Here is a 27,434-nt window from a genome sequence, read left to right as displayed (position 1 = left end):
AAGCACAGGTCACCTTTCTCCCCAGGTCTGTCACTTAAACAGAAACACACTGAACCTCAGCCCAGGAAAGTGTGTTACCAGTCCACCTCGGAGAACACACTTTTTAAAATAAAAAATCATTTTCCAGAGACAGAAACTTTCTCCTCCCCATTAATGTTTCTGAATAAAATGTTTGTTTCTACTGAATTAATTGTCTTGGGGTAGAAAAAGGATTTTTCTTTTCCTTTCCTCTTTCTACTTTCACACTGTTATTTTAGAATTGTACATGCATACAAATAACAATTTTTCCCCAATTCACAACAGGTAGGAGACCTCAGATTTGGTATCCTGGGAAGGGCTCTTCAGTGGATGCAAAAATTGGTCCCGTTCCTGTCTTTTGGGGGATCCACCCAGCTGACCTGAGTGATCTAGAAAGTTGGGTAATGAATGAATTGTCTTGTCTGCTCTAGAGTGAAGGGAGGAAGAGAGAAAAGGAAGGAAGAAAGAGAAAGCAAGGAGGAAAAAGGGCATGATTCATCTTATTCAAGACAAACAGCATGAACCCCTGAGTGGAGATGCCTCCTCTTCACTCAGCAGTGAAGGAATTTAATGATACCTTAATTACAAGCCTAACTTTTAGAAGGTGAAAGTCAGGTAAATCCTACTGTCTCTTACTATTTCTGAACTAAAAAAATCAGCATTTTCTGGAAAGGAAAAGCTGTGTAGGAGGTGCTCTCTTCTCCCAGGGTGTGCGGGGTCCCAGCTGCCTGTGTTTGCTGGCACCAGTGAGACACAAGCACACCTAAGGAGCTCCCAGTCACAGCTCCTGAGGCAGAATACCCAGAAATTCCAGGTATACACTTTTCCACTCAGTATGGATGGACTTCAGCAGATACTGATGAGTCTGCCAGACCAGTCTCTACTCCTTAAAACCTCTGTGGGCACTGTGCATCCTTCTTGGCTGCATGGCTTTCCGGGGAAAGCATCCCTCACTGACCCACAGCTGCCAAGGAGCTGAGGACCTGCACTAAGGCTCCACAAGGGGTACGGACAGCAGGCAGGGCTGCAGCTGGGACCTCCTGGGGCTCAGGGCACTGCTTAAGGAGGAATCCCTTCCCTGGCTGCAGCAACCCCTCCCACCCCTTTCCCTGGATGTGGCTCACCTGTGTCCACCTCACTGGGTGTGCACGACTGTGCAGCTAATTCAGAAGGGCTCTGAAATGAACATGATCCACGCACAAATTGGGCCAACCTGCTTCTAGAGGGATGTAGTTTGTGCCAGACATCCCTGCCAGTGCTGTTTGTAAGTATATTGATTAAATTAGGAGGCATACATATTCAGTGACATATTCATACATATTCATTGACACAAACAAAGGTACTGCATGTAATGTGGTATTTAAAGCAACATGATATCTGATCACAAACTGAATTAACATGGAATCATTTTACTATATAATATTCTAATCTTCCTGCATTTTCAGCTTCATTACCTAAATAATTTGCTCTGTCATGTACCCTAAGTAATTTGAGCTGGCTGCAAATTACTCGCCTACGAACACCTGCAGCTTCCAAACGCTGCAGTTGACTGAACTGAGCACTGGTGGCAGCACAGCTCTGCCCACCCCATTCATGTACTCTGTGAAGTGACCATCTGTCCACTCACCCTGAAATACTGAACCCCTGTGTGCTTCTGGGGATGATGGGTGATTGGGAGATATCTGAGGCGATTCTGGAACACACAGTAAGTGTTCGATCAAGAGCCTGCCCATTCCTTGTGTGAAGGTGTGTTTATTCCATACACAGTCCCCACCATAAAGGCATTCTGAGCAGGCCCCACTGGAGACTGCAGTGACAGACCTGGCAACAGACAGCTCCAGTGGAAAAACTAACAAAAGAGATTTGTGTCTCATGGTTGGATTTTTCTGGGGTCCAGTAAGGTTGAAATTCCAGCAGAAGCCTTCCCAGCACATGGGATATTCTTTGCATCTTCCTCTCCATTACAGATTCTCCTGCCTACAGCTGAGCTCAGCTGCAAGTTGTCCCTCAGGGGGGTATCAGATGGGGAACTTTCTGGCATTTTCAATTTTCACATCTTTGGAACCACTGACGCTCTCAAGCTTGGCTGAAATGTTTTGGAAACGGGGAGGATTGGGGTGATGAGCTGAAAACCAGACAAACACAAACAACCTCTCCAAGCCTTGTTTCCTTAGGAAATCACACTGGTAATAAAATAAATACTGAGGTTATACTGGTACAAATCTTTTGAAGTCTGTGGGTGTGATGGGTGGAGTAGAAACGAACATGGCCACCAAAGTATTAATTAAAAGTAAAGTATGAGCAACACCTCAAACACACAAGGCAGAAATGCTGCAATGCCAAGACGAGCTCTGTGGGCCTGGGCACAGCTGGATCCCTCAGCAGGTCACTGACATTTCTCAGCATTCCCAAATGCTGGAAATGTTCATATTAAAGGAGATACAGGATAAATAGCATGGCACCACCTGAGCACTTCTGGGCCTTGCAAGACTGACTTTGAATTCCTTCAACCTCTGTTTGATTTGGGCACACGGGAGGGAACAGTGCAGTAAGAGCTCATATTCCCATGCCAGGACCACTGATGTTTAGGGTTATTGTTTTCCTTTAAGCCACAAGAAATTTTACTGACACTAATTTTAATTTAAAGAACTAGAGCTTTGCTATTACATGAAGCACTGGCTTCAACAAAGACACCCGAATGGCTAACGGAAGAAGGCAAGATGGAAAATAGTTTGGGTTCTCTAACAGGCAAAACTGTTTCAGTGAAGTTGTTGTGGTGAGGTCTCTATTTTTAATGTTATATTCAAATAGAAAATTGCTGAAAAGCCCTAATATCATCATAATATTTTTAATTCCTATAAAGAAAAATCAAAACAAAGTCCCAACACAAAGAATCTAGGACTTCTGCAAGTGTTTAGGAACACAAACTAAAAGCTTATCTGAGGGTTTTTAGAGGAACTCAGAGAGATGATATTTGCTCCCTCTTGTTCATGTGTACAACACTACATGATTCTAATTCCCTCCGGTGTAACACTCATGTCTCTCCACTATCTTGTTTTTATCCATCCAGAAATATTTTTTTTTTACTCTTTCCTGACTGAGCAATGAATGCAGCTAATGCCAGATGATTTGATTTCCTTTGTTGAAGGAATGACAGGTAGAGACAACTGCAGCTTAGGACTCTGGTCACATTATTAAACCATTCCACAGACCAAACTGTAACATCAAACCACTGAAGTCCAAGTCTGGGCTCAACCAAAATAGCCAGGCCTGCCACATCCAGAGGTGTTCTGTTGTCCAGGAGCACAGATGAGCAGCTCCTGGGACAATCAATCCCTTGTTACATCTTGGGCATATAATTAACATCTTCCCACTCTGGAATCTACGGAGCTCCTCAAGCTCCAGCTTTGTTACTACGTTCATGAACTTACACACAAACAATGAAGATGGCAGAAATATACACCAAGAGCTGTCCAACTGCAACAACTTCTTCTGGAGGGTCCCTTTTTGTCCCTCACCAGGCACAACACACAGACACAGTAACAAGGCATAGCAAACAAACTTAATGGCAAAGAACAAAGGGAAAGGTGTTGCTATGCAATGCTGTCCTTTGCATTTCAAAACCAAAGCATTTGAAGACTGGATTGATGATTTCCACATGGTCGGAACAGACTTCCAAATCTCATAAAACACCATTTTTTTCTGCCACATTTTGGTTTCTCACTTTCTTGGTGGCTCATGTGCTTACAAATAAACATTTAATTATTTCATTTGTCTCTTCTTCTCTGGTTGAAAATTAACAGGAGTTACACTGGCTACAATGTACACAGCTTGGGGCATGATTAATTTGACCAGGCTAAATGGAATTCTTGTTAAATAAAGCAATTCAAAAGAAGTTTTTCATAAGAAAAGAAAACACAGTGACACTGAAATCATGTGTTTCTCTAATGAAATATAGTAAAGTTTTAATCAAAGCTCTGAACTGCATGTCAAGAAATAGGTACTACAGAGACTATAATCTCACTAGTCCTGCTATGCTGCGAGCATGGGGATGCTAGCTGGTGTCTCATTTCCTCTATCTAGGTAAGCAGGATAATCATCCTTTATCTCTACCTACAGCTACCTCAGATGACTGGTACTTACTGCCACATCTCGGCTTTTGGTCTTATGACCCCAGGGACCAATGAGCAGAGCTCCAGCCCCACAAATCTGCAGCGCTCAGCACTGCTGAGAGAGAAGCTCCTACAGAGCTGTGCAAGCGAAGTGCTGGTGGTCTGACTTCTGTTACTTTCCCTTTTCACTTCCAAAAACAAAGCTTACAGGTCTAATGACACACCTACAAAGCATTTCTCTTGATAAAATGACACAAAATACAAGTTTTAGGAGCCACATAGGTGTGAGCTATTACCCCAAGAACTGCCAGCATTGACTTTGGCTGCTCTAATGTGCTGCTGCATTTATCCAGTAAGCAGCAAGCTGGAGTTTGTGTGAATCCATCATGTTTGTTTTTACAGGATTCTAGAGTTCACTCAGGTTTTGACATCCTTAATTTCTTCCTACAGATGATGACTAGCCTGGAGCATTTGTGAAGACAAACACCTGCAGCAGGGCACAAGCAGAGTTCTACTGTGATCCAGCCTGTATCCCTGTGCTGCTCAAACCACCCAGTGCATATGGTCTGTCAAATGAAAAATGGCACAGAGAATGGAGCTGGGGGCCAACACGTATGTGCACCTCGAAGCAAAGTGGCCTTGAATGCTCAATCACACTGAGGTTTCTTATAGTCTTTGCAACTTATTGTTCTCTTGCATTGGGAAAAGCAAATCTACACCAATTTGTCCTTCCTGGTGTCTGTATGCTGCTCTTTCATTCTCTACTACTAATGGAGAGGAAAACAAAATGTGAAATCTTCAGGAGAATAGGATTAATTTATTTGCTGGAGTTAGCTGGACAATACTAAATGAACTCTCCCCCTTTCCTTCAAAAAGAAACCCGTACTGAAAAGCTTAAATGTATTTGTACTTCTGCCCCATTTCCTAAATCTCTAGAAGAAACTAATAAAGACTTGACTTTAATAAAGAAAGACTTGAAGAAATGTAGCATTTTAAAGAGTGAAAAGTCCAAATTACCCCATTTTTTTCACAGATTAATGCACAGAGCCCCATTTGATGTAATTTCCTACTCTGAAGTGTGACCTGGTCTTCTGAAGACTAGAATTTGTTAACTCCAACACTGTCCTCCCACCTTCTTTTCCCTAATTGACTGCACTGGCTTAGGGGAAAATCTGACATTTCTGTTTATTCGCTTGTAGTAGGAAAACAAAGAACTTATCAACCACTCACCAATTTTAAGCAGCACTTCAGCAAGTCAGCTACAACACAGCACAACAACCTTTACCTGAGTTAGTTCTCCTAGGCTGCAAACAGCCTCAAATGACCAATTCTCGGAAGGCAATCATTCTGGCCCCTATTTCCAAGCAGAGAGTTACCGCATGCAGGAGTATGAGAGGCACTCAGTTGGTACCTGAATTACAGCAGCCTTCACTAAGGAAAGGTCTTTTAGAGCAGTGGTAAACACTCTCTGACTTCCTTTTATACAACATGAAAGCTCCATCACTGGATTTGTTAAGAAGCTACACACACCTGTGCTATCCATTTGCAAAATTCCATCTCAGTTCAGTGATCTTATTAGGCTGCCTACCAGCACAGACCAGATGACAGCCACAAGTACTTGATTAAAAAAAATTCAACAAGGAAACAACAAAACCCAACCAACCACACAGACCTGAGAAAAAACAATCATTTGCAACATAGTGTCAAACTTATTTACAATTTCAACTACACTCATTAGCAAGGTGATAGGCCCAGAACCTGAGGGAACATGCACTGAGCCTACAGCACCAGCTGACTGTGGGTAGGTACCGCTGCAGCCTCATCACTTGTACAAATGTGCACCGAGCTTTCAGACCAAGCATTAACAATTCCTCACACGACTCCTTAGAAGGCTGACTCTGATTAGCAACCCATCCCCACCACACGTTCTCCATCACAACGCACACAATGCTTCCTTTGGTACTTTCCATTTGGCCAAGTCGAGTTCCACTTTAGCAGCTGGCTCCTCGGAGAGAGCACGGCAGTTTGGAAAGAGGAATGTGGAATGAACTCAGAAGATGTGACAAAGCAGAGGGAACCCAAAAAGTGTCCCTTCACAGTGTTTGCCATGATTCAGCCTTGTCCTGCTGTTTTGCTGGGCTGCACAGATTTCATAAAGGGTTTGGCCTCTGCAGAAATTGCAGGATCTGTCACTGTGCATTGAGAAATGGGACTCTGCATGAATAAGTCAAAGCCAGACAAATGTGACTGGTGCAGAAACCACATCCCTACAAGAGAGCTGCACTTTGATGAAAAACCACTCAAAACCTGAATTTACTTTTAAAAGAAAAAGTTGCAGGGAAAAAAAAAAAAGTATTTCACCCAGACTAGAAACTCCATCATTCTGAAGTGACTACATCTGCATTTTTAAGATATTTTCTTTTTCTTTTTGGCTGTACATGAAATGATGTCATTAAAAAGGCTTCCTTTGATGCTGTATGCCAAGTAGAATCATTAGTTTCTCACAAAGGTGCACTCTAAATGTCTAGTTTAAATTTTCATTTTCGGATGATTCATCTAAGAGATGAACAATAACAACCAAAACCAACCCCAGAAGTCTAAACAGTAAAAAGCCTTTTAGCTGCACTCCTCATTTATTAACTCCCTCCAACACCTCCTTCCTGGATTCATCACACAGCAGCCAATACTGAGCATGAATTCTGCAACTCCATCTGTGATTTATGGCTATTGCAAGCAAATCACAACCAGGTTCCCTCAAACCTCACACAAAAAATTCTCCTGAAGTCCATATTCTGCATCTTTCTAGCCTGACACAGGGTCACATGTTTTTCATACAAAGATGTTTTCCACTACCATTATTTCCAGTGTATAGTGTGGTTTTGTCACAGCTCCTCTTTGTGAGTCCTCTGCAGAGGTCATCAGAGGATGAATAAAACCGAGGGACACCAGAAGAAGCTACTTCTCAAGGTTTTGAAGTGGGAGCACAAAACAGATTAACTACACCCGTGTTTCCTCCATTTCAAAGAAATTATTACTGAAGTTCAAAACCAAGCAATGGTTTACAGCTGATAAATGTTTCCTGATACATATTAAGACACTGGCAAACACAAATATTAGAGAAAGCTTACAGCCTTTTTTATGACAAAAGGTCAAATCTCTGCTGAACAAATATACTTTTTTTTTCTCTCCAAGAAAGACACCTTATTCAGCCCCTGTCCCACCTCAGAGGGAGCAATATTAGTGTATATGTGGGGTCAGAAGGATTCCTCAGATGTTCTCCTGGAAAAGAGCACAGGAAGAAAACACTATGACCCATCCCCAAAAACTGCACCACGGAGAACATACAAGATACTGTCACTAGAGATGGAAATCTTACGGGCTCTGGCTTACATTACAAAATAAATGTACCATCAGTCTGTCAAACAACCTCAAAAACACTCCTGCCACAGAGAAAGCTTTATTCCCAAACATTTTCTTCAAACCATACATTACAGTGATATTCCCCACCAACCAAGCTCACACTATCTCCCAGGACTTAGCTCTGTTTCTGTGCCTCTTTATACTCTCATGATGTCCATATATGATATACCCAGTATTTGAAAACCATCTTCATTTCATGACAAAGATCATGAAAGAAAAAAATGTAGCTGCCCACAAAAACGTTCCAGAAAATTACAAGCTTGTGGAAAGAAAAGGTCTAGCAAAAGCTCTTCCTTTGCCACCATCAGATTAGGTGCTACGACCTCCATTAACACCCTTTCTGCCTACTCGTTTCATAGCATTTAATTTCCTGCCTCTCAATGATTAAACCAACTGAAAGGTAGTAGATAAAGCAAGTTTGCTCGCTGATAGCAAACAGATATATTAATGCTTTACCTTTAAAAAGCTTTCAAAGTGTCTTCAGAGGCTGATTAACAAACACTACATAAACCCATGTCTGAGGTCAGACTGTGGCAGCAGATATGTGACTGAAACTTACTCCAACAGCTCTATTCAAGGCACAGGATACCTCCACTGCATACATTAAGGAAGCTTAAAGTTAAGCTTCACATATTTAAACACTAACAAAGTCTACTTAATGGCAGTCTTCAAAATGACAGTGGCCTCCTAATCTGCTGCAGATAAAGAAGTGCCAAGATTAATGATTACGTAAATGCATCACAGAGCCCAGAAACAATAATCAGCTCTTCTGTTGTTATTTGTGTACAAAGGCTATTAGAGTCATCTGACATTCCAAAATCCAATTTAAAGTTGTTAAACCCCTTTCACGTACTTATACGAGGCTGGAAAACTGAGAGGTTCAAAAAGGGAAAGGAAGGGTTTGATTTCCTAATTCTTTTCCCCTTACTGATTTTGCTCTAAGCCAAATCTCTCTTTAAGAATTGCCAAAAAAAAAAAAAAAAAGCTTTTAAACAATGCCTGGAGTAACCAATATTGCTGTTGAAGGAATAATACCAATAAAACCTTAACATGCTTAGATAGCAAAATTTAAAATAATGACTACAAGCAAACTAAGTAACTATTCCACAGAAAAAGACCCCATTAAATTGAGGGTGTTGCTGACGTTTTCTGCGCAACTCTGACAAACCTTCAGCAAATCAGGGTGGGAAAACTAAGGTGTTCAGGCACCAAACACCCGTCTTCGTCTATTAAAGGAATCGATGAGAATGCACTGGCTGGGTTAACACAGGCACGGTATCATCTGCAAGAGAGCAGCCTGCTCTCTGCAAAGCACGGCAGAGACAGGTCTGACTGCAGCCTCTCCAAACACCACACAATCGACTCCTTCCCCACAAAATTCCTTTAAGACTCAAAACAACCTTCTTTGTTTCTGACGGCTTAGAAACAAAATGAACAAGCTGTCTTCTCCGGGTTGCCACAATTCCCCCTCCTGTCCGCACGGAACGGGGCTGGGGAAAAGGTGGCTGTGCTGCCCTGGGAGCCGCGTGTGCCGCAGGAGAACAGCTCGCTCCCGTCGCGCTGCCTCTCCGGGGAGCCATCCATCACGGCCCCGTGTGTGGCACAGATCGCTGCAGCCCCGAATGCAGAACTCTCCACTGCCTTCAAAATCCTCAGGAAGGGACGCTGAGGCAGGTCCCAGCTCTCACACAGGGTGGGAATGGCAGACAGACCCAGGACCAGCTGCAGTGACTTCACCCCGAGGGCAGTGACTGGGCCTGGTGCTACAAGGCGGCGACAGCGGCCCCAGCCCCTGTAGGGACAGGACTGGCCTGGGAGCAATCAGCCCTGGAGAACAAGGGCTCCCTCCCGCAGCCGTGGGTCAGCCACTGTGGGCAATCCCGAAAAGGAAGGGCCAGTGCTGGACACCACAACGGAGCTTGTGAGGGGCAGATCCCAAACAGGCTCTCTCCTTCCCCCGTAGCTGACACCGGGAGTAAAGCAGCCCAAGTGTCTGGTACAGCAGAAAGGAACCACTGTGGACTACGTGCAGAAGTTTTTCTTTACAGCTGCCAAGTGCCTTTCTAGTGTAAAGTCAATTAAGTGATAACTGCATCTGTGCAGAGGGTATTCAAAATGCTAATACCCCCACCCAGATAAGTCTTCAACTTTGCCTGCTTATTTATCTCCAGCTCTTAGAAATTATTGCCATGAATGCTCCACTGCTTTCTCCTATTATCTGCAATCCCGCTTGTTCCTCACAAAAAGGCAAAAAAGCGCAGAACGTAAGAGCTGCACCACTCCAACGACACCGGGGAGTAAAATGATACAAGCAAAGAAGTATCAGCTGATCTACTGCAGCAAAGCTACTGCCATATTCTGCAGTTCTCAAAGTTCGTTCAGCTTTTCATCTAACCTAGAGAGGTAAGAAAATCTGCTCTGCCATCAGAGGCTCACATACTCTAGAAATAACAGCAGTTTGCATCATGAATTATCTAACACGATTTACCACTCGGGGGAAAAGAAAATCTATCCTGTTTGGTGCTGTGCCATTTGGCTACCAGACTCTAGAATTTTAATGTCTGTTATCTTTGCAATGGAGATAACACAACACTGGTCTCAGATATCTGGCTCGAAGATGGTTTCCTTACCTCAACATGAGACATCTCGTGTTATATAAGTCTCTGGTCACATGTGTTACATGTTTTCCGAGTGAAAAAAGCCCACAAAAAACCTGGAAAACCCAGTATTGAAAACAAAGGAACTTGATGGAACTGACCATCAACATCTATATGAAGGCCTAAGTACTTCTGTTTATAAAATTCACAAAATTGCAAAATGGCCACCAAAAAAAGATTCCCCCAAAGAGAAAACACTGACACCTTTTTCAAACAAGTCGGACAGTTCAATAAGGAGAACACAGTCCTGTGACCCACAGAACGGGCAAAATACAAGTATGAACAGGAGACTACAGAATAAGATTGCTGATTCAAGTGTTGCTACGTGCATTTAATAGATTAAAATGAAAAATCCAACTTGCTTCACATGGTTAACACTATGTTCTAAAGGCCAAATCACTCAAAAAGGTAGAAGCTGGCAATTAGTGAATGTCAATTTATGTTTCCCCAAAAAAAGGAGGCTTGATACAAGTTAGAAGAAAATAATAGAAACAGCTCCTGTATGATTGCAATCATTTCATCCAAAGACAATCCAAACCAGTTCACGAGCTAAGCCTCACCACTTTGCCAGGACAAGAAAACCACCTTGTAACCAGAGCTGAATGAAGCCATACAAAAACTTACTGGGTGATGAACATAATCTCTCGACCCTTTAGAGACAGTCTTTACCCTCTGATGTTTCTTCCTGTGCTTGTGTTCTGCACACATCAGAAAACGGACAGCAACGAACACCAGGGAACTCCAAATCTGTTGGAGTTTTAACACTGTACTATTTCAAAAGGCTCACACAATCAGTTACTATACTGCCCTCAATAAAGACCCAAAACATTTAACCAGAACTCACCCCCCCGCCCCTTCCTACTCTCTGAAGAATACTTGCAGCATAACTTTGATTATCCAAAGCTCCCAGGGGACAACTGGAAGCAGAGATAAGTGGGGGAGCAGCCAGAGGTCTTCTGAGAATAATGGAAGTGAAAGGAGAGGAAACAAATTCCACAAAGAACCATTGGCTCAGCTCAGGCCTAAAGTTTCCCTATTCCTGAATGGAGCATTCATGAAGTAAAATAAGCTTCTTTAAGCAAGCATTCCAAATGATTGTAAAAACCATTTGACAAAGTGAAAAATTATTGTTCGTTTTGATACTTGACTCTCCAGAGAGAGACAGCTGTTGTTCTTACTGTAGCAATTTATTAACCAGGGGTACAGCTGTAGTAATGCTCCTGGTAGTGCCTCAATGGTTAATGAGCAGCCAAAGCCTTTCCAAATTTGTGCTTCCCTAAGTATTATTTGGAAAACATTCCTAGAAAAAGTTCCAAACTGAGTAAAAAATACAGATTTATCACAAGCCTTAACATGGGGGGAGAATATCCACATAGAAGAAATCTGTCTGGGGAGTTGTGAGTGCTTCACACAGAAAGTACAAATTCTTATTTATGTTACTGCAGCACAAGTTAATGCCAATTAAGTAGGAGAGTCACTTTGGATTTAGCACAGAACCTGGCCCAGGGCACTGGCACACAGAATAGAAATAAATACTAATCGTACTTGCTCACACTGAGAGGATTAGATAACTACAGATGTAGGAAATTAAAACCACAACAAGATGACCCCATGCTCATGATTTCCCTGTTGTAGCAGATCAGTCAATATGAATAATTGACAATGAAAATTGAAATCCTCAGATAAAAATAATGGTTTTACTGCTTTATTTCTCTTCACTTGCACATAAATTGAGTTGACTATCTCTGACAATGCCATGGTTTAATATTCTAAACGCACTATCTCCTTTAACAATGCCTGGAATAGAAACAAGCTGCTGAGCCAGATCCTCAAGGGTGAAAATCAACATTGCTACACTGACTTCAGTGGATGCACATTGATCTCCACCAGCTAAAGCTGTGGGCCCTAGTGGGCAATTAGGTTTCTATTATATGCTAATTTAAATAATGTACCACAGAACATTAGCTGTACAATAAGGCAAGTCTACATTCTTCTGTGGAGAAGGGCAAGCATTTGCTGTGGCATGATGAGAGTTATGGATTCTGGTTTTAAAGAGCAGGAGGAAGTTTCGGTATAAACTACTCCTCATAATAACATTTTTAAACCTGCAATTACTCATACTACACTCCTTTAGGAAGCCTATAATTATTTGGTAAGTTTTTACCAACGTCTAGTCTAGATCATAATTGCTAACACTGCCTCCTTCAAAGGAACTAGTGACTATGTTAAAATTTGGTTCTTGTTAGGTTCCTACGACACAAAGTGGTTGTGCTCTAAATGTTATGATCTGTGTTCAGTTGAGGAGGAAAATCAAACAGATCTATGCCCCAATCTTGAACCTTTGAACAAGGCCTGAACAAAAAACCCCTAAATACAACAATCCCACACATGCTTCTTTTGAGGCTTGAGGTGGCCGGGTTGGAACAGGGGCTGTGGCTGACAGAGACCAGAGTTTTTCTGCAACAGAAGTTTACGGCGCTAAGGACCATCTGCAACATCCTCTCACTCTCCCAGCCAGGACTCACACTCCAGCCACAAAATAAAAAAGCAGGAAAGCTGGGGAACAGTGTTCAGCAACAAAGATGGCAAGAAAGATTCTCAGGGGGTCATGGGGCAGTCCAAGTGAAAAGGTTATCATCCTCATGTTAAAGATACTAACAGCACTCATTAAAAGATGTTTCGCTCTCTTCAGCAGCAATTTTTTAAGTGCGAGAACTCCTTTCAGTCTCCTTTTAGACGTCACTGGCACCCTTCTTCCTGCCTTAGTCATCAACAACCAAGTTATTAGCATGCCAAGGTCCCTGCATAAATTCTTGAGGACTTCTGATGTAGTCAGGATGAGGGTGTCATTCCACAGTTACAGGTTCTCCTACACTGCAGTCCTTCAAATGAAGCAGCAGGATTTGGTATTTTGTTTTCAAAGCTGGACATTCACCTCAGCACAGCAATTGGGAAGCCCTCTGAACACCTCTTTTGAGAGAGGGATCAGCAAAATAGGAGGATTCTCCCCATGTGTCTGACTCACATGTTAGAAGTCATGGCAGACAGGCTCCACCTAAAGACTAAAAAACATGCACGCAATTCCAATTTGTCTTTTCTATGGAACCACTCAGGGCAGAAAGGCAAAGGAATGCGGGCTCACATAGGTCAGTGTGGTGCAGGATGAGATGAGGTATTAAGCTCCACACTTACAGCACTTTATTCCCTCTACAAATGTCCTTATCCTGGTAACCATGCTCCTCTCTGGTTCCATTTGCAACTACTCAGAAATAGTTTCATTTCAAACAGAAAAAGGTTATACACAATTAAACATTTTTAATGATAGCAGCCACACAGAAAAAACTTGCCATGCAGGAAAGATCTAAAATGTCCCCAGAGCAAGGACTGATCCAAAAACCTCCTCTGTGTTCTGGACACAGTTTGTCCTTGTGCTTTGGGTGGGCTCTATAAACATGGGGAAAACCTCAAGGCATGTGATGTGCACTCCAGAGAAAGAAGAAACTAGAACTTATTTTGATTAAGGTTTTCATGAACTTGACCCCACTAACTCCACAAGCATTTTAGCCAACAGAAACCTCCAGTCACTGAGCAGAGCTGGCCTCGCCTCCCCTCCCTCTCCCCCCTTCAGTGGTGCCTCTACAGCTGCACCTCGAGAGCCAAATGAGGAACGACTCAGGTTGAAACTGTTCTAGGGGGATTAACTTTAACCTGAATCAGTTTCCTGACTTAATTCTCCACGTGACTGCGGAGATGCTGCTTGTGCTCACACAAGGGAGGGGTGCATTTGTTTGCCAATGCCAGCTTATGGGAGGCTAAAATACACACAGGCCTAAACCCTTAGCCTGCTAAATTGGTCCGAGGAGATCTGGGGTAGCAGGCAGAAGGACAAGGAACACAGGGTTGGTTTTCCAAGAAACAGAATAGTCTATGAATAAGTCATTGGTTTCTATGGCCAGTATTGCTGTGAAACTTAAAGCAAGTCACTTATTTGATGTGTCAATTCCTCAGCTGTGAAACGAGGACAACCCTTTCTTACATCACCGAAGTGTCGTAAGTTGAAAATTAATGACTGAGGCACTTGGACACTGTGGTGCTGAAGGCCAAGTCAGTCTGTAGCTACAAGAGCTGAGTGATTAGTGACAGGGAGGGGCCAAGGAATCAACATATTATTTTTGGTGGACTATTTCCTTAGAGGATAAATGAGAGTAGCTGCTACTTACTTGTTGATTGCAAGGAATTGAAAGAGCTCTCTGTAGCTCCCTCCTGGGTGGACACCTAAACAGTTAAATAGCCATGACCTAATTTTAGTCAGAAACCTTATGTCACAAGGAATTTACAGGGAGGCGTCTTCTGTATGTGCAAAAATAATTGCACTGTGCCGATGTGTTAATTTAGCTGTGCAACATTTAGGGATAGACTGTATCCCATTCTCCTTCCTCATATTCCCAATTCCAAAATTTCTGACAAGGAGAGATAAAACTGAATGATACAAAATATCATAGGATTAGGACTGAAAAAAATTCTGTGAACACATTGCTTCCAGCACCAGCACGACGGAATCAGTTCAAGGAAAATTTAGATAAACAGAAACATGAGAGTGGTAGATAACATTATATTCAAATTCACCTTTTGTGTGATAGAGATGATGGAGTATCACCCAGCAGGTTTTGTATGATGCCCATACAGGCCAGTGATACTAGAAGGCACTTCTTTTTTACGTGCCGTAATTATGCACACAGAGCCATCAAGTGATAGAAAACACAGCTCAATTCTAAAAGAAGTTGCTCCAACAGCTTGTTTTCCTCACAGTTACAACCTGTCCTTTCCTTCCAGCCTGAATTTTCCTGCCTTCCTTCAGGAGCATATGGGAAACATTTCTTCCGCTCAGGATTGCTACTACAGGATTGAAAAAGATGTGACTCCAAGTGCCTGTGCTGCCACAAGGATTGCGCGTGTGAACCACAGAACCATGGCAGAGTTAGGCACACATCGAACTCCTGTAAGTTGTGCAGGACTTGCCGAACACACCAGGAGTGAAATGATTAAACAGCTTCATGAAGCTGGGCACATCCTTTCTGTAATTCAGTTTGTACCTGCAGAACATTAGGATTACAGGCTTCCTATCTGTGAGGCTCTATTAAATACCATATTGTGCTTGGATACACGAATAGGAATAGAAGACACGTAAATACTTCAAGCGGTAAATAGCGTTTCAAGTCTTACTGAGCTTATTATGTCTCAAGAGCTCATTACGTCCTTGCTAGATTAGAAGCACATATTCAAAAACAAACACAAACCTAAGGAAAATAAGAATCCCCAAAGACAGCAGTAAATTGAAATACCAACCTCAGGATTTTTGCTCCTGCCTTAGGATTTTGAGTCATTGGGCTGATATTCTGAAAATCCCTGGAAAGGGTTAACACTGAAATTGTATTCCCTTAGTCCTTTGGATGAGGGCATCAGCCATAAATAATAATTATTATGAAGTTGTAGCAGTGAGTTAAAGTGAAAATCCTGCCCTACCAAAATACAAGGCAGGCTACAAAGTCTGCAGCCAGCCTGGCACCTTGCACTCAGACCAGTATTTTTGTTGGACATGTACAGGGTGGGACTGAGTGCACCCTCAAAGCAAGTTTGCCAATGAAACCAAGCCATGCAGAGCAGTCCAGCTCTGGGGCCTCTGGCATAAGGACCTGGACCTGCTGGAGCAAGGCCAGGAGGCCACAGAGGTGCTCCAAAGGCTGGAGCAGCTCTGCTATGGAGACAGACTGGGAAAGCTGGGGCTGTTCAGGCTGGAGAGGAGAAAGTCCCAGGGAGACCTTAGAGCACCTCCCAGTGCCTAAAGGGGCTACAGGAGAACTGGAGAGGGACTTGGGACAAGGCCATGAGGTGATAGCACAAGGGGGAATGGCTTCAAACTGGAAGAGGAAGGTTTAGATGGGATATATGGAAGAAGTTGTTCCCTGCGAGGGTGGTGAGGCCCTGGCACAGATTGCCCAGGGAAGCTGTGGATGCTCCTGGATCCCTGAAGTGTCCAAAGCCAGACTGGATGGGGCTCTGAGCAAGCTAAGATAGTGGAAGGTCTCCCTGCCCATGACAGGGGGTTGGAGCGAGTTGGGTTTTAAGGTGCCTTCCAACCCAGGCCATTCTACGATTCTATGAATGTAAAAGCATTACTGGCCTCCCACAGCAGAACCTTCTGCTTGTATGGGCAGAGAGTTAAGCACCCTGTAAAACATACCCAAGACTCAAATCCTCAGTGTTGCATCTGCTTTTCTTCAATTACTTATTTTCTGAATTTGTGTGGTTAGGCAAGGAAATGTGAATCTCTTGATTCCTGGCTATGACACAGGCTTCTTGTGTGGCCCAAGCCACGTCCCTTAAGCTATGCTTCAGTCCCCTACTTGTGAAACAGGTAAAACACATCCCTCAGTGATGTTTTGTGCATAAATTAACTCATGGAAGCTGGTTTTTCAAAGAGTTCACTAACTAACATTATAGACAACCCTACAGATAAAGAGATTGTCAGAGAGCTCTGTCTGGCAGCCCTGGCCCAGGGAAAAAGCACATTCCAGAAGTGATGATACCTATCTGCATACAATTCCAGAAAACCAAGTTTACTAAGTTGCACCACGTGGTTTTTTTAAGACTGTGTACTTCTTAGTAATGCAGCATAAGGATTTCATACAAGGCAGGACATCTCCTACATTTAGTTTTACTTGGAATGAAATGCCACCATCACTTTTCAGCACAATTTGTATGTGCTATCTTGACAAACTTTCACCGGAGAAATTCTAAAACATTTAGAAAACATTTAGATTTGGAACAAAGAATTCAATGGTGGAAACCCTGGTTTTCACAAATATACATTTAAAAGTTGCTGGAGGATGTAAAGACCATTCTATAAAAGCCATGTTGATTGTCCTACATTTTCAGATGTAAGCTCAACAGGGAGGGCAGATAATGTATTTTTCTGATCATACAGTGTCAAATGTCTTGCTTGTGCTTAGAGCATAGAATAAAATCCACAAATAACTTAATTTTCTAGTATTCATAAACCAGTACAATATCTAAGTGCAAAACTCGGGTACAAAACAAATTAAGTAAAACACAGTTTTCATCCTAGGATGACCAGAAACAGACTAGAAAGAGGACCAAACATTACTAATCCTTGTTCTGCCTACACTGACTAAAGAGGGTAAAGTGAAAAGGGACTAAACCACAAATTTTAGCTGTTTCTTTCCTTTTCTTTAAATAGTATAGGATGTAACTTGACAGATCCACAGTCTTCAGTATCATGCGATTTACTTAACCTAGAGGTCTAAAACCTTTTAAAATCATGTCATTTTAACAAACACCTTAATTCAAACAGTCAATATTGAAAAACAAACAAGAGAAAGCTTTTACTAAGTCTGCAATTACAGCTTTCAGGAGCCAAAGCAGGAGCTGAAATATGCTTTCGAACAACAGCTGAACTTCTGTCATGAGTTATCACCTAGCCCACACACCAAATACTTCTGGTTTTCTTTGAAACATATGAGCTTACTGATTACAGGAACTAAGTAACAATTACTGCCTTGCTTTTAAAACCATAACCCAGGACTGGAAAACAGATTTGTCACTGTTGCTGTGCACCAGTGAATTCACCTGCTTCATTTCCAGTGTAACAACACGACCATCTCTCTGTAAGGCAAATATCTGAGCACTAAGACCAGTTGATGACAATCCTCAGAACACAGATAACAAACAGTAATTTTTTTAGTTTCTCAGTCAAAACTCAGGTGAACTTCATCTTTGTTTGTCTGGTCTTTGCTTACAAATGATGTAATTAATCCATCAAAAGCTCTGTTGCAACATGAATGACATTCAAAATCAGCATGCACAAATATTGTTATTACATTTATTTAAAAAAATAAATTGCCTATGATTTCATGACCAACTAACTAATCAACACCACCACTTTTCTAAAACACAGACTCGGCTCCACATTGTGCAGTGTTACATAAGGGGGGAGGGCCTGTCTGGTCCTTCACACTTCTGTCCCAGAATGGACAACCCAGAGCTGAAACACGACCAGGGCTTCCCCTTGTGCCTTCACACAGTCCTACAGCTGGAACGTGGCCATCTCCAGGCTCCGGGGGAGTTCCAGCCTGCTTACACCTCAGTCCCATCGAGGGCAGTTTATCATCTTTACACAGAAAAGAACAGAAGGGTTTCCAGAGGAAACAGAGCCACTACAGCACTGCAACTTTCAACTTTTTGGAATCACTTTTTTATGTCAGGGAAGGGAGAAGTGCTCCTTGCCCGAACAAACTAGACTTGCCACTGCTAAATTAAAAAATCCATTTTGGGATCATACACTAGTAGGGCACTAAATTAGCACTTAGAACCTCTGAACTCCCCCCAGTGAGGCAACAATACTAACTTTTTAACCCATTCAGCTATTTTGCACTTGTCTCACTGACCTTAATGACAGGGAATTTTTGACCAATATACTTCTACAGTGTGAGTGGAGACAGCAGGAAAGAGCCAGGCAGAATCCAGAATAACAATCAGTCACAATCCAGAATAACAGGGCAGACACTCCTCTTACATGTGTGGCTCCCAGAGTGAAAGGGGTTGAAAAACATGCATTATCAACTGGGCTGCAATTTGCATCTCTGCCCTTAAAATTTAAAGCCTTCCCCAAACTGAAGAGAGCAGTTTGAGCCCCTGCAAACAAAGGATTACCAGCCCCTTATCTATGCCAGCGATCCTTTGAAATTAAGTGTTACTCAAGAACAGCAGTGGGAAGGTACAGGCCTTGCCACTCCTAGGTGGTACCTGTCTTAAATACATTCCCGCGGTTTTTCACCTTGCCAGGGAAAGGAAAAAAAACCCAAGACGAGCCAAGCCAGGCCAGCAGTGGTTCTCTGAGAAAGCTGGGAAAAAGCAGTTGTGGCTCCCACCCTCTGGTGCCAGGCAATGACCCTCCCCTTGCAGAGCCTCCCCTCACGCCAACACACAAAACCTGTGGTGGCCCTGCAGTGCAGGGAGCCAGCCCGGGAGGGGAGGGCTGGCAGAAGCTCTCCAGAGAGGTAGGAACGATCAAGGAATAGGCAGTGACTCACTGTGTGATTTATTGCCAGGCACTGTTCCCAAGTGTGTTAATAAAGTTGCAGCCAAACAAATGCACATCCCTTAGGTCTTGTCTTTGTTCCAGCACGGCCAAGACAATTGAGTATTATTTCCAACTAAAACAAGAATGAGATTCTAGACAATATTTCTACCACAATTAATATTTATGTTTCACTGTTCTACTTCACAGCACTGCCAACCCTCGAGTATTTAATAAAAAAAAAGCATGCACAAAATAAGAAAGAAGCGAGAATACACACAGACACAGAAAGCCGTAAAATTTTTGATGAATATTTTTAGTTGTTCTATTTGGGTTTTAGTTTATTTGGGGTACTTTCAAGTTTCAAAGACAGCAGAGAGAAGCACTCCATAATCACCATGTTCAACTGAAGCAAGACGCCAATACAAAATCAGTTAGCTCAAACAGTCCATGGCAAAGCTCTGTGTGAAGGTCTTCTAGAAACTGAGAAACCAAGGAATGATGAGTTTGAATGATGGGCTTTCCCTGGTATTACCCACAGGTAGTTTCTGAATTGAGTCTGGAGATTCCTCTGTTTAAGAAACCAGATAAACTGCACATTAGATGCATGCAATCACAATATATACACAAGCTATATCCATGATTAAAACCACCAGGAATATTTTCAAACTATAGCTGAGATATAAGCCAGAGCTGGACAAAATCAGAGGAGTGGGGCAGAAGATGGAAACACACTATGAAGTGAGCAATTTAAAAAGGAAAGCATTTTCCAGTATGAATTTTGTTTCTTATGGATGAGTGGAAAATGTATGTTATCATAAGTCAGTAGTTTATCAAGAAACTGCAATGCATTAATGAAAAATCAATTGATCTATGAGACTTTCTGAGATCTAGTGATTTTGTTTTTTAATGATGGGGTGCACGAGTTTTGAGACCACTGTTGTAAGCCACCTGATACACCATAAATAATGGCTCCTGGCTATCAATATCAGCAAACATGCCAGCACTGGGTTCTCCTCTTGAAGATGAAGTTAGCAGGAAGGACACTGGGAGAAGCTCGTTCACCACTGCTGCTTCAGTAGAGCTGAGCAAACACAGTTTTAGATGAAGACCTCATAAACAAAACATTATATGTACTATATGCAGACAAAAAGATTGTCCCTGTTCCAACAATCTTTAATGGAAGTAAAAAACTATCATCTTTTGCATTTTCCTTGCTTCCTACTATTTAGTTCCAGAACTTGTTGATCAGCTCACTCCACTATAACTCCGGTTTTGTGTACCTCATATGTGATTTAGGTGATGTTTGCTGTGTTTTGTAAAATGACTTGTTTAAGAGTAACTCCAGACAGCTTTCTTGTTTCATGCTAGTTCATCTTAAATTTACTGGGCAGTCTACAAGCAAGGCAGAGCTTTCATTGACACGTTCCTAAATTCAAGCTTGTGGTCAGCTTCTGGTTAATCACGCTGGTAACCAGAAAAGTTTATGTACGTTTAGGGAGCTCATGATGAACAATTAAAATGCTTCAGATACTGCAGCAGCTCAGCAGGTTAATTCCACATCTCTTTCCTCCAACATAGCAAATCTGAGAGCATCAGTTTCTCAAGTAAAACAACAAACAAGAACAACTGAAGTTTCCTGAGGGTGCCAATGACATCTGGGGGTACCCCGGCACAGAGTGCCACAAGATGCTAATGAAGTCAGAAATGTTTTGGGGGTGGCAGGCAGGAAGCATAGCTTTAAGAGACCAGATGTGAATTTTGGTAGATGGAAAGACAATTAAAAGTGCAGATGGAGAGACAGTTTTGCCCAGTTGTCACGACCCTCTGGTGTTCTTGGAAATATTCCATAAGGCTTCTAAAGGACCCAAGGTCCCTTGAAACACCGAGCATGCAGTGTTAAAAAGGTAAAGCACAGAGATGTCCCAGAGAGCTCTTTCACTCTCACCCTGATCTGAAACAACTGGTTACAAAGGGCCTAAAATGCACAGTCGTGTTGTTACCTCTCACTACACTGATAAAGAGATTAAATAAGGCACTGGCAGTTTGCTTTCAAAAGAGAGTGAAAGAAGAACACAAAGTGATTTAGAGATGAAGAACGTTAACATGAAGGAGAAGAAATGAAAGTAATGAAATGAAAGAAAAGAGAAACTAGACAGCAAAGGAAAGAGGATCAGGCAATTACACAGCACTTCAGCAAGATGACAGTTCTGCATGCAGCCTATGTGATCCCAGGGCAATGTGAATTCCAAGCAGGAAAATTCTTGCACCCACCTAAGGGAATAGCCAAAATGGAAGGATAAGGATCGAAACGGCAGAAGTACCATGCTCCACCCTAAAAACACACACACACTATTTATTTCCCAATCTGTCTTTGGGAAACCGCAATCAGCAATGCTCAGGTTTATTATGTCTTCTAACTCCTGGAAACACAAAATCTTATTAAAGTGTAACCAGCAGGCTCACACAAATGGCACTAAAATTTTGGTTTGGTTTTTGTTTTGGTTGCAGCTAGATTTCACTTTTGATGATTGGTTAACACTCTATCGTAAGCTTCACACTATATATATTTATATATATATATACACACACACACTCTATAAGAAGTCAAAGCTGTAAGTTCTCTCTTACATTAAGTTGACTGCAACAAACCACTTTTTCAATTGAACATACATCAGAAGAAATTTACCTTGAAAATTTACCAATCTGACAAGAGCGAATGGATTTACGATGAAAAACCAAGGTTGTTTTTTCCTGCACAAACAACTAGAGTCACTGCATAACCAGATTTTATTGCAAAGACCTTAACATGATAAAAGCAAAAAGCATTAAGTGTATAAATGTCTGTTCAAAATGAATTGTCTTTGCAGTATAGCAATGCATTATCTAGCTTCTGTTCACACTTCTTTGATTAAAACAACACCAACCAACCCAAGAAACCACTCACTCTTCGTAGCTTAAGAGGCCCAAAGCCTCTTCACAAAACAATTCTGTTGTCACTTTTATATAGGGTTAGTTGATGCCTTCCCCCTCCTTTTTTTCAGTGAGCTAAATATAATTAATGTCTTCAAAATGGAATTAGTTCAACAGCATTTGGCTGAAAGCATTTATATATGAATACAGTTACAAACCATAACTCAAAGGCATATTGAAAGAAATTTACTTCACTGAAAATTCAAATAGCAGCCTTCTTTATAACAGTGGTATTAAAGCTTACACATTAGTACAGTCAACATAAATTCTGATTTTAACAGGCTTGCATAAACATATAAATTCTGGCTCAGTGAGTCTGCTTCGGCTGTCAATACTCTGAAATAGATACAAGCTTTAACAAACCTTTAATTCAAAAGCCCATTACTGTACCAACTGAAATAGAAAGACTTGAGTATCAAAGAGGAGTTCTTCCCCACTTTCATGGTATTACTTCTGTAAGACATCAATTGATCTACAGCCCTTGAAAGAAAACAACTCGCTTCCCTCTCCTGGATAAAAGTCAGTGCAGTTTTTTCATCCATCACAGTGTAACAGCATCAAAATACACCTTCTGCATCTGCTTAAAACAAGGAAAAAAACCACCCTGCAAATCACAAAGCCAATCCATGACATATCAATTTACTTCTTCTGACAGATTCACTTCACAAAAAAAAAATGTTTTCATTAAAAAAAACTAAATGAAGTTTAAAGCAGTCAGTAAGAGAGAAATGAGGAAAAAGAGAAGGAAGAATTTATACATATCTACATATTGCTAATGTTACTCTGAGGTGCTCTTCATAAAGAAAACATGGAGAGACTCCTGCATCTAATGTCCTGAGATTTAATAAACTGCCAGACTAACTGTTGGTTACTTAATGACTAATAACATCCACAACATTTAGCAGCGTCTGATAAATTGTGTAACCAACTTAATTTACCCTCACTTGACATTAAAACCAGTTATTGTTAATAAATAATGTCTTTAAACGTTTAGGTGGGTTCTTTAATTCAAATGAAAAATGTATTTGGAACTACTGTGATGGCATTAGTGGGCAGGTAAACAAATACATGCTTATTTTCATTCCCCCAGCACTGCTGGTATTGTCTCTTTCAGAATGCAGTCCTTTGTTTCCTTGTGTCATGCTCTTTTCCCTGAAAAACACCATAGTATTTAAACTCAAAATTTTTTTGTATGGGAATATTTTTTTATTCATTCAGGCCATGCTAAATCCGCTTTGATTAGGTTGTTCAATTATCTGGTATCATAACGAAAAAGATATGATTTCGAGTAACACAAGCACAGCTTCACCAAGAGATCTCATGTCATTACTGGCCCAGGTGAAAGGAGGGAAGAGTTCTTCCAGTGTCACCAGCCAGGTATTGCACAGAAGCAGCTCAGCCTGCATTTGGTGACAGGGACCAGCTGCATGTTTGGTGCACACAGGCAGCTCCACTCATGTGAGGAGAAATACAAACAGGACCTGCTACACCAACCTTGGGGCTGCTTGCTGTGAGTCCAGCCAAAGGACAACTTCTTCCTTTAGACAGTCTTTGGGACAACAAAACACCCTTGAGAGGATAAGTTTGGAATAATTTCTCCCCTTCAACTAACGTGATTTATGAGCGTTCAAATTGCTTGGGACATGGTATTATTTTCAAAAGGAAAAAATGAGTAGGTACTTAAAACTAAATGAATCTCAGGACTACTTTCTACAGACATTGCTTACAATGGGCTTAATTATTTATGGGAAGAAACCATCCCATTGTATATCCGCCTGAATTCTTGAAAAAGAAGAGAAGGGAATAAAAATTAAAATCTTATTTGCAAAGCACCGGATTAGCAGCAAGCAATCTGGGTTTCGTCTCCTTGGATAAATCTCTTAGATAGCTGGATCAAAGTAGTCCTTTGTGAAACAGACACTTTACTGAGATGTTTGGAGACTTGGAACATTTTCCAAAGTGATAACCATTTTGGTATCCAGCTTAAGACAACTTTGAAATAATTTTCTGAAAACTGGAATTAATTATAATTAAATTAATTCTTCTCCCACATTCTATTTGGCGATTATATTTGAAGTTGTGCTATGTAATTTCAATTACTAAGGTGCTTTTACACTGGAAGTAGATAAGAGTCCTCAGAAACTGTAAAACTTCTATGAAAAAACGCTTGGCCAACAAAAACTGACTCCAATTCAGAACTAATGCCTTTGCCAGCTCACAGCAGTGCTTTTCATGTGAGATACACAGCTTCATGCCAGCTTTGGACATGCTCCTAGAACTTTAACTTTAGGCTCCAAAGAAACAAGTTGGACATCTGTGCATGTCGCCCATTCAGGATATTCATTCACATGTAAAGAGATCCCACCCTCTGCTAATACAAAATTTGAACTTAGCAGAGTTACCCCATCGCTAATGCTGCGGCAACAGCCCAAGAAAAGAAGTTAAGCTACACAACCCCACACTATTTTTGCTGGCACCTCCCTAAGAAATTTTTCAATTCAATTCAATGAGGGGAAAGAGAAACGTATTGAAGGATTTCATTTTGGGATTTTGATTTTATGAGCTGCTGGCAACTGTGCCTGAGCAAGCACGTACACACGCTCTGTGAAATAAACTGTTAACCGGACACTCTGGGTATTCTGAAGGTGGGAAGAAGTCTCAAAAAGTTCATTGTTGACGTGCTTTGTTTTTTGTTGGATTTTTTTTTTTGGTAATTCAAAAGTGAACTTTTTCAAAAGTTCCTTCAATTTAACATATAAATTGAATTAATTTGATTTGTCTTTCTAAAATGTAAAGCTCTTGTCTTGCCCAAACACAGTCTGTCCCAGCCAGCAGGTCAGGACTTGACACATTCGAGTGAGGAAAGCTCCACCTTCTTTTAACAGCACGGCACAAACACGTCGGCAGGTCACTCCTCAGAGCAAGGTACTTGCACAGCCACTATATTTACTTGAGAACAGTGGTCACTATTTACAACCAATTATTATCATTTCCTGAGAAAAGGCTTGACTTCAGCATGCAGCGCATGCTCAACTCTCCCCAGCACTCCTGCGTGCAGAATGAGCAGCCATTGCTGTCAGAAGGTCTCCAGCATGTCGCAAGATCCAGGGAAGCCACTTAGTTGGTAAAGATCTTCAAGCACAGCCCATTTCTCCCTATCAGCAACACAACAGACACAGAAATGGGCCTCCTTAAAAACATCTGCGTTACACTTTTCTCCAAACAGAGAAACAGGAATCAATCTTTCCTGTAATGTCTTCCTCAAATTGCCAAAAATGTCCATTTCTGAAGGGGCAAAAGCTCATGGCAACAGCTTTATCTTCCTCCCTGGCCACAGGGCCTTGTCATGGTACACGGACCGTCCCAAAACGGAATTTCTTCTCCAGGTGACGCCACTGCAGTGGGGTAGGGATTGGTTTTAAACATATTTCTGGAAGAATAATTCATGCATGTTGTCATCACAGCCACCCTAATATCTACGTACACAACTGCTGCACAGCCTCTTTACAGTAACTTTACAGAAGATCCTGACTTTTCCAAAGAGATAATTACAGACTGCTTGCTGACAATTACTTCCGGTCTCAAAGCAAACAAAACAAACAATGGCCCAAATCAGTGATCCATGTGATATCTTAGGCAACAACTTAATTATCAGAATGAATGTATTTAAAGCACAGCATTAACAAAACGAACATTCTAACAACACTTTGCCTGACACTGTTTCACAAATGTAAGAATATAGTCTAGGGAACTATCAGAACATCAACTTGAAGGTAGTACAAAATACTGTGACCAGTAATGGCAAAGGAAGTGCTAAGCACAAGCCTGAGCCTTCCTTCACAGATCCCCCTGCCCTGGCCTTTTGGAGAGTTTTCTGTCCTTCCACCAAATGCAAATGCTTGTCTCTCCTGAGGTGCTCAAATTGTTATTTTCAAGCCTTGATGTCTTAACACAATTCCCAGCAGTTCTTCTTAGCCTTTTACATTCTGACTTCTGTTTACTGATGCACTCTTTCTCCAAGTGTAGTAGCACATCAATTAATTATACAGTAGCCTGCCTAATCAGGTTTCCCCAGGGTTTTTAACAGAAACCCTTTGTATTTCTTAATGATTCCATGAGATTGTAACTATTTTTAGTTCTGCAGTAAAAGAAACGAGTCTGCTGACAATACTATCTCCTAAAAGGTGGAACTGCTATTAAAACCGTTGATCCAAGCACACTTGAACTTTGGAGAATTCAGATTTAGTCTGGATTTTATGATTAACGTTTCTGTGTATCACATAAACAGTCACCACATACAGAGATACAAATTAAGTAGAAAGACTAGAACTGAAGAACAGATGTGACCTACTTAACATTTTAATATTAAAACAGAGACATTCAAATTAATCGCAAAGTCTCCACTGCCTTCAGTACGATTCACCAATTGGTCACTGACAGTCCAACGATTTCCTTGACCAACTTCCCATGACCTGTGTGAAAGGACATGCTCTACATACCCAAGAACACTTTTCTTTAATTCTATGGCAGACATCCAGAACCTTTCTAATTTAAGGGGGAATTCAAGATTAAGAAAAAACAACAAAACCCCACCAAACTACTTAAGACACAAATCAGTAGAAATACATCCAGCTTTCACATTACAAAAGCTCAGAAAAGCAGTAAAAAACAGGTGGAGGACTTTTCCTGCGCCAGACCTGGTCACATTTTTGGCTGAACTGCGTCTTGTGCTAAGAAAGGCCATAACTAAAAACATTAAGTAGACAGCTGCCTTACTACAAAAGAGTTGTTCTCATGGATCATAGAAGAGTTGATGTTGGAAGGCATCTCTGGAGATTGCTTGATGGAGCCCCTGCTCAAAGCAGGGTCAAAAAAGGCTCAGGGTTGTGTCCAGTTGAGGTTTGAGTATATCCAAGAAAGGAGTCTCCACAACATCTTCAGACAACATGATACAGTACCTGACCACTGGCATAACAACAAATAAATGAAAAAGCAGACCTTTCCCTTTCATCTAAGCATCTGAGACCCCCTTTGCCCACCCTCCCCCCAGTGATACGGCACTGCTGCAGACACAGCTCCCATCTGTCACCCAGGCTGACACACCTGAGTCACACGGAGACACAAACAGCAGTGCTGACATCAGGTAGGCTCCGACGC

At 41.7% G+C, this 27,434-nt stretch overlaps 1 protein-coding gene and 2 long non-coding RNA genes across 5 annotated transcripts in view; all 3 read right to left on the bottom strand.

Moving 5' to 3' along the window:
* Nucleotides 1-27,434, bottom strand: part of RORA (RAR related orphan receptor A) — a 114,292-nt gene that overhangs the window by 34,462 nt on the left and 52,396 nt on the right. The window lies entirely within an intron of this gene.
* LOC108447438 lies at nt 7,287-8,194 on the bottom strand. The gene is made up of 2 exons (XR_001862988.1): nt 8,007-8,194; nt 7,287-7,409 (listed from the first exon to the last, which is right to left on the bottom strand). It is a non-coding gene; the product is annotated as an uncharacterized LOC108447438 (long non-coding RNA).
* LOC108447436 lies at nt 19,322-27,287 on the bottom strand. The gene is made up of 2 exons (XR_001862986.1): nt 21,579-27,287; nt 19,322-19,875 (listed from the first exon to the last, which is right to left on the bottom strand). It is a non-coding gene; the product is annotated as an uncharacterized LOC108447436 (long non-coding RNA).

The sequence above is a fragment of the Corvus brachyrhynchos genome, unplaced genomic scaffold, assembly GCF_000691975.1.
Source record: "Corvus brachyrhynchos isolate BGI_N302 unplaced genomic scaffold, ASM69197v1 scaffold200, whole genome shotgun sequence".
Classification (NCBI taxonomy): Eukaryota; Metazoa; Chordata; class Aves; order Passeriformes; family Corvidae; genus Corvus; species Corvus brachyrhynchos.
This window is presented reverse-complemented; position numbering and strand designations above follow the sequence as displayed.